Genomic DNA, 8733 nt, shown 5'->3' on the forward strand with positions numbered 1-8733 from the left:
ACGAAACATATATAAGGAAACGTACGGCGGCACACAACACAAACAGGAAAAAAAAAAAAGAAACGCAAACAAATCATTATATTCGCATCACTATACAGTGAGGTCTTTTCAGGCAGAGCTGACTCTGTCATCAACACAATCATTGCCACCATCAACTTTTTCTTTTTTTTTTTTTTTTTTTTTTAAATCACAGCATCTTGAGACAGCATCTCAAGAACCATCTTCTCTCATAGTTTTCTTTTTTTCTGTCTACGATCATAAAGTGATTCTGCAGCAGTTCTCTGAGCAGCCAATAATTGCTGCAAACTTGGAGTGGAGTGGAGCCGACCAGCTGACACCCAGCTCTCGCCAATCCCGCACCTCCACGATCCACAAACACATAACCATATCAACAAACAGACAAACAAATGAGCAGCCAAGGGCAAACAAAGGATACCGGTTTGCACAGAGGCGGATGCGGCGAGGCCAACTCGCCTGACTAGATATGGCCGGTGCGCTTGGGCTCGGAGTCTGCTTGGGCAGAAAGGGGAGCAATTTCATGCCCAAGTGCATCGGTGGAACGGTTCGCTGGGAACATGAGCAAACATTTTTTTCCATCCATGCCTCTTTAACCTTGCCTGCAAGCTCAGTTTCAGGCCGGTCCACGGTACAGGCAAAAAGTTTAACTCGCAGGGTTGAGAGTTTGGTCCATTTTTTCTCCCTGTTACATTGTTTTGAGCGAGACCAGGATTATCTGGATCTGCACGGTGAGTGTGAGATCGTTTGACCTGTTATCTGGAAAACACAAAGGCAGAGGGCGTTTAAAATAGAGAACCGTCATCAGTCTGTGGGATGTGTGTCAAAATATGGCAGCGGGTTTGAATTTGAAGGCATTAGGCATGAATATGAGCCTGTGAGGGGGTTTGGTAAAAATTTAAATGCAAAAGATAGCAAAAGGATATCAGTATGTGTGTGTTGTTCACGTGTTCTTAGTCACTTGAGCTCAAGTAAGGCAGTGTCCCCCCAATAGTTTTTACCAAAAGCTCTAATTCTTTCAAATGTCAATCCAATGAAAGGAAAAAAGGTAAGACCCATCAGCTGTGACTCACAGACCCTTGAATTGCGTCAAACGAAGCTAAAACAACCACTCACATAAACCTCCTCTCAGCCGTTTGTGCTTCAATGGATGGAATGGATGCTTTTAGCCCCTCATTCCTGTCACCAAGCACTTTATTTTGAAAGTTGCTGAACTGAAGCGGGAACCTGTGACTGTGTACAACTTGTTTTCAGAATAAAAGGTGTTGCTTAAAGGACTTTGGTTTTTGCTGTCCAATCTAATTCACGGCAACATTTACGTGAACATTTGGTTTTTTAGATCTGGTTTTTTTCCACTGTTTTCTAACTTATGAGGCAAAATATTTAACCTATTTAAACCTACAATATTTTATTTAAACCACTGTAGGGTTTATATACATGACAAATAAATGACTAATATTTGTTCACAACAAGCCCCAGCTCTGTAAGCTTCTCATGTACCGCAGCATTGAGCTAGTACTGAATCTAATCTGTTCGAGGAACCACAAATGTCTGCAGCGTCTAACGGTATTATCTCTGTGCCAGTGCTTTATGTCTAATGGCATTAATCCCCTGGTTTCCTTCTGTTCGGCCCCATTAGGAATACACAGACAGACGACGTAATAAATAAGTAACATCAACTCACTAACCCAGAGGTAAACATTTTATTCGGCAGTTTCACAGGAATGTGACTAAGTCGTAAACGTAAGTCGGTCAATCTGTCACCGTTATTGTGCTTTTAACAATTACATTTTTTGTGACACCGTTAAGGATTGAACGTGGCGCTGTGTGCAAAGGAACTGTTTACATATAAAACATAAACATAAAAGTTCAGTGATTGTCTATGCGAAACAGACAACAACTCTGAGCCAGACGGCAATTAAACGCACAGATGACGATATATGGTGCGCTTGTATCCATCCTGCACGGCCGACCGCTCTGCAGCGCGCGTGTGTGTCTGTGAGAGGCCAATAAACCCCCCCCACCCCCGTGCTAGAGCTGAATTCTTTTTATTGATGTGCAATATGTAAGATGGCTTCTTTATGGCTTAACACTCAACATGGTTTATAAAACCCATGGCTGAATGGGGAGAAATGCAGAGGGATGCTCAGAAATGAGAGGAGAACAGACTGAGAGGATGTGATGCTGTCTGGGTAACTACATATGTTGTTGCATGTCTTGTGCTACGTATCTATTCCACTGTGTTTAGAGGCAGCATAGAACACATAGATCAGGTAGGCAGGCAAGTCGTCATGCTTTATATTTTATTTTTGGTATGACTCGCCGATAGTGATTTTTGCCAATTGCGATTTCATTAATTTGACCACATAAACAAAAAAGGCTTGTTCTGCAACAAACATTATTTTCATAACTAATTATGCAACATTTCTCACCAACTTCACTCTGTCATGGTTTCTCTCTTCAGTTCAACGACTTTCAGAATAAAATGCTGGGGAACTGGAATGAAAACTTCTTCTGTTTTTTTCCCTCATCTTTTCTGAATTAGGAGTAAACCAGGGATAACAGGAAAAGCCTTTACCTGCCACCACGTGCAGGGTCAAAGGGCTATTTCTTAAGCATTAATGCCATTTTTTTTAAATCAGTCAATTCCATCCCTGTCACCTGACGGACCATTTCTCTTCTCATCACCAACACAACCTGCTGCACTAAACAAACACTCACACGACATAAACTCAAGTGTCAACTTTCCCGTACTAGAGATCGTGCTTCCACTGCTTGATGTTCAATTGACTAACAAACAGACTTAAGCTGAACTAATGCACTCCGCTGTTTGTTATCTTCCTGTGCTTTATCATGATTTATAAAGATGTCGCGAGGCTTTTCCCCTGAGAGAACATTGTGTGCAGGGACCGTACATGGAAGTCACAGTAAACGCTTCAGCTTCATGGAAGATTGAGCATCGTTACTGAGCCCCTGATGTGGTGCTGAAAAGAAATACTAGGGTAAATGCTAGCTGTTCCCATGCACGAAAATGAGCATTGGTGGAAAACAGACCCTGGACAGAGCCTGGATGCAGAGGCATGGGGATTTATAACATATTATACGTGTTATATATAATATTACATTCAAATGAATGAAACAAATCTTTAATTTGGCTCCAAATGCCTCCGAAACCTGACCGAAATTCAGACAGTATCAGCTCATAATGTGGAGAGTTAACCATCCAGGGTCATGTCTTTCAGTCGTTGAAACCTCAAGTCAACCGACTCAAATACAAGAGTCTGTGTGTACTTTACAAGGTGTCATAATCTAATGTCTGCCTCCATCGTCTTGGTTTTTCTGTCAAGTCTGCCCTGCTCACTGACAAGTGTTGTAACGAGAGCAGGTTTCCAGTGGAGAGCCTACTCGATCGATTGCACTTCACTGTCTGGTCTCTGTCAAACCTTTTGGAAAGTAAAAAGGCACAGAAGATACAGCAACACTGGGGCTGCTTCATCCATTTAGAAGTCAATATTATATCTTTAAACATAGTATAAGGAATATAAATATTTGTAGTATATTGGTGTACAGTACATTACATCTTTGGCCTAGCTCTGTGGGGCAGCCTGCACTTGTTCACCTGTCTTGTTTCCTATCCAAGGGCAGGTAGCGCCACCTGGGACAGCTTCCAAGCACGGCACTCATTGGCATTGCACACAGCACAATTATATATATATATATATATATAAAATTCCTTTCTTAATGAAACATTTAAACTTCAAACTACAAAGTCTTGGTGACAAATATGAATTCATGAGAGGGCCGTTTGAGCAACCAGTTACTACCAGTGAACAACACTAACAACCAAACAACCAACTGATCAAAAGGTCGAGTATCATTACTACCTTAAGTGAACGTGAACTACACAAACAAAACATCTGCTCAGAACCCCTATGGGCACAAGATAGCACCAAAGAGCCCTCTAGTGGCCGTGCTCATTATATAGTACAACCATCACACAAACAGTTTCTGTCAGAGGAGCACAGAATAATAAAGCTGGTAACGGCAGTGTTGGGTGTATTTATGGTAGTGCGGAGCAGGGCAAAGCAGGGAAGTGGAGGGGGATGGGGGCGGGGGTATAAAATCTTACTCGGGACCCTGTAAAGGTTTGGGACCTAATATTGTCATGGGATATAAGGCGGCAGCGGCGGAGAATGGAGTGTGTTGCAGCGGCTCATCTGTTGGAAATGGAAAAGGGCAGTGACAGACGATCCATCATAAAACACAAGATATTACAGGAGCAGAATGGTCGCAATCATTCAAAGGAGCAGCTCTGGAGGTGCGACGTTCATGTGCGCACTGGCAGAATTGTGTATGTGCAGCACCCTGGACGACCCTCTAAAGAATCCTGAGCCAGGGTGGTCCGCTGGAATCATCTCCTCACTGTCCCAAGAGTCACACCGTGATGAATCAAACCTCTGTGCACCTCTGCCTTGCAGTGCAGATGCTGTAGTTGTGCGGCTGCCGCGGGTTCCTCTCCGGGACACACCAGCGCGCTCTCACGGTCAGCCAACATTTACGCACAAATGCAACTCGACTGTAGCTTGAATTTCTTAAACTGCCGACCGCGGACAGACCCGTGATTCGGTGTTTCACAGTGTGCGTGTGTCAAGTTGACACAGCCTGGAGCTACTCTGACTGCAAACCGACCAGGGTCTGATGTTCGCAGGGAGACTGCGCCAGTGCAAAAACCGATAAACTAGTCTTTATCACCCACAGACGCAAGGCAATTAAAGAGCCACGTGACGAGCAGCGCGGCTGTACCTGCACCCACATCCTCTCCTGCATCCCATCAGCCAGCTTCTTACCTTGGCTCCGTGCAGTTTTCACGCGGTCCCTGGACGTGATGTTGGCTGGAGTAACAGGAGCAACACGCCTATTCCGCAGCTCTTCGGTCGCAGTGTTTATGGAGGATGCAGGATGGAGATACAGCAGTGGAAGGCTCTCTCTCCCTCTCTCTCTCTCTCTCTCTCTCTCTATTTCTCTCTTACACACACGTACTGGTTAACAGGCAGTGCTCCCACTGAAACATCACCGCCAACCGATTGGTCCACAGGATCCTTGACTGCTCCTCTCCATTGCTCAGGGAGGAGCCAGAGAACCGGGGGGACTATAGGAGACAAAAAAATGTACTGTATTACCCATTTTCACAAAGGTTGGTGCACTGTCAAAGAAGCAAAAACTTAAGATCTGTACTAACACAGCAGCTGCAACAACAAGTTTTAGAGGGACAACGATCTTCTCAAATTATGCAGCATCGGGGGTGTGATGCATTACAGTCCCAAACCCAAAGCATCCTATAGTACATTTATATACTGTATGTTGTGGCTATAGTGTAATATCTTCTTGTTGTAGGGGTAAGGCTAATCTATAGCAAAAAACAATGTATAAGCAGTGACATTTATGTGAGTGTAAATGGCCCATTTGCATTCACCATCATGTCAAGCACTTTACGTAGACAGTTACTGTAAATGGGTCAGAGTAGAAAGACAGGGAGTGAGTTGGTGAGTGAGTGAGTGAGTGAATGGAAGAAGAGGGAAGAAACAGACGGAGGGGGAGGGAGAGAGAGAGAGAGAGGGAGGGAGGAAATAAAGAATTGTTTTCAATAAGCCTTCTGGCCATTTCATGACAGAGAGTGTTTTATTACATGATTGGAAACTAGTTTGGCCCCTACGACTTAGATTTTCTCATTTTCCTGATGGAGAGCTCCATACACCTACCAGTGAAGTCATTAGGGCTTTTAACAGGCAGTCGTCAATGATAACATGATAAGTATAGTCATGTCTTCATTTCCTTGAAGATGTTGTATCAGGTGACGCAAGAATTACTAGCACAGATCAATACTTTTGCTGGCAGAAATACATCTGCGCAGACTAAGCCTCGGTGCTCCACTGCTAAGATCATGCAGCTGAACTGAGTTGGTCCATGAGGCACTTTAAGTATTATTGTGTGAAATTCACCCAGAATAAATAGGAGTGCAAAACAAAACGGTAATCTCCTCAGTTATAACATGGCAGACAGGGGGAGTAATGCAAGTCCAAGAAGCAGAACGCACACTCTGTGGTTGGTTTATTTCTGTAAAAACACATATTTCAAAGCCTGTCGCCTCTAACATTTTGTTAAAACAAAAACCACGTGACGGCTTCATCCTTTCACAAAGTGTCAGCCACGGTTTTATACTAAAAGCAGGGTTTCTTACATCTAAGAAATAGACTTAACCCTCTCCAGCTAATATATAATCATGCTACGTTTTCACAGTATTATTAATTTATAATTTAACTCAGCTTGTTTTAGCTTGATATGTTGATACAGTTTAACATTTCCATGCTGCCATTAATGTTTATTGAATAATAATTGTGGAAGAGCAGCCCCTTGGTTACATTTTCCTTCTTTCCGATTTCAGCACCACGGTCAGTGACACTGGTGTAGGGCAATGCAGATTCTAACTGTTAACACTAGTTATTTGACTTTTTACAATGGAGGACAGTGTACAATGGACAATGGAAGTGTGGACCGGTTATGAACATAGCAACACTGCTTGACAACAGAGTGTGACCATATGTGACTCAAACTACGACCCACAAGCCGTCAAACACTTCCATACAGAACTCTGCGAAGCCTCCAGATAAATGTCACACACACAAAAAAAAACAAACCCACCACTGTAGAGTGAGGTGACGTAGATAAATCATGTCAACCACTGACGGTGACATTTAGTACTTCAACATGAGCCTCATACTTGCAGATAGGCCACTGTGTCCCATTCTCCCGGATTGAATTAATGCTTGTGGAAAATAAGGGAGAGAGTAAAATCACCGTGCTGCAGTATATTAGCCTCATTATGTAGGTGCTGTCCTCTTCTTCCCTCTGCTGCACTCCACTCTAGTGCTGTACAGCATTTTCCTTCACAACACCACTGTGATATCTGGGCACACTCTGAATCCCATTCTCACACATGCACACATATAATGGAAGAAATCCTGATGAATATTTATGAGTTCAACGGGTCAAGGTGTAATATCCGCATATTTAACATGACACAACGCACGCTCTCACCTCTGATGTATGTGGCGGAGCATTCATCAGCGGGGTGGAATCTCTTACAGCTTGGTCATGTGCCACCTGCTTCACATCTTGCCAGTAGACCTGTTAGTATCTTGATTAGCAGTCTCCCAAACTACTCCAAACCAGATGTCATAAGAGCACGATCTCAGCTTACCCCGAATCAAGGAAGAAAATGATGTACTGTAGAAGAAAGAAAAAAAAAAATTTTTCCATGTTACTTTTCTCCAGATCTCTTAATATGAAATTTAAAATCGCCAAGGACGGGAAATAAAAAATAAAAAACTCGACATAGACAGTTTTTGACTGAAAGACGTTCTACCTGCAATTAAAACCCGGGGCTCAACTGCACTATCTTCAGTGTACAAAACAAATTGATGTCTTCAGAAAAAGGACACTGAATTGATTGTTAAACAACTGCAATGAGCTCTAGCCACAGTTCACTCCCTTTGGGCTTCTTGATGAGGGAAAACTTGCTGATCTGCTATGTCCTCCTTTTCTAATAAAGCTGTCATCAGCTGCCAATGAACACTTTCATGGCATCGCTCTAAGCTGGCTGAGATCAATGATGCCTGTCAGGGAGTGTTCCCAAGGCGTAATAAGACTGGGAGACATATGGTAAGGAGGCGACGGGGGGGCTTGAACAACAATCCGATTGGACGGGGTTGCTTGATTTCAAAAGGGAGAGATAACATTTTGTTTACATGAGTGGTGGCGAAAGGGCAGCAGAAATAGCACAGCTGCTCCTTCATATATAAACTACGGCAAACCTGAAAGACAAAGTGACTCAGTTATTAGTGAGTATTTACCCAGAAGTGGTTACAGCAGTAACAAGATGTAAAACTCACAGTCTAACACATTTCATTCTGCGATCATGTGAGCGGTTTGGGAATCTGCCAGTGTCATGTATATTTCATCAAACAACATGCAAGGCAGCAGAGACTTCTGAAGCTTTACCAACCAAAACACTACACAGAGCAACATTAAACTGACTGTTAGACTGGCTGTGCGTGCACAATTCATGTCATGTAGCTGCACAACTCGCAGCTACATGACAAAAACACACACAACACAAACACCACAAGTGAGCGCTGAGAAAGCAGTACTGTTATTTTTTTTTTTTTTTTTTAGCCTTAAGTCTCATGTGTTCATTTTTCATGAGTTAATATGTCACCCTGCTGTTCCTTGGAGACTCGGTAACATAGTGACAGCCAGCGAGGCATTAGAAAATAGATTTTTCATCCTTCATTTTACATTTAATTAAAGCCGTTCCTTGAATTGAGCCCAACTGTCTTTTTGTTTCATGGTAACAAAACATCATCATCAATAAACACAAAGTAAAAAAACAATTGTTTTTAAATCTTAATATCCAACCACGTCTGGCTGTTAGCCCCGCATTTCATTTACAGGTGCACTATGTTAGATTAGAGAAGTGGCTTATTGTGGTTAAATATCCCCTACGGAGGTGATTCCTGCGGCACATTAGCGTGCAATGAGAGATCATCGACCGTGGAAAATTATTCAATTTTCTTAATTAGTCTGCAAAGTATTGTTTATTTACATAAATCATTTGTCTTCTTTTGTCTATGCGACAGTGACAGGCAGCAGAATTAAATT

At 42.8% G+C, this 8733-nt stretch overlaps 1 long non-coding RNA gene across 1 annotated transcript in view; it reads right to left on the reverse strand.

The window, feature by feature from the left end:
* The window catches only part of LOC112488519 (uncharacterized), a 53333-nt gene that overhangs the window by 41625 nt on the left and 2975 nt on the right, over window positions 1–8733 (reverse strand). Inside the window, exons 3-4 of the long non-coding RNA XR_003052654.1 lie at window positions 7111–7299; window positions 4863–5164 (exon numbers count right to left, since the gene is read on the reverse strand). This is a non-coding gene — a long non-coding RNA (uncharacterized LOC112488519). The remainder of the gene's footprint in view (window positions 1–4862; window positions 5165–7110; window positions 7300–8733) is intronic.

This window comes from Cynoglossus semilaevis, chromosome 18 (genome assembly GCF_000523025.1).
Source record: "Cynoglossus semilaevis isolate Cse_v1.0 chromosome 18, Cse_v1.0, whole genome shotgun sequence".
Classification (NCBI taxonomy): domain Eukaryota; kingdom Metazoa; phylum Chordata; class Actinopteri; order Pleuronectiformes; family Cynoglossidae; genus Cynoglossus; species Cynoglossus semilaevis.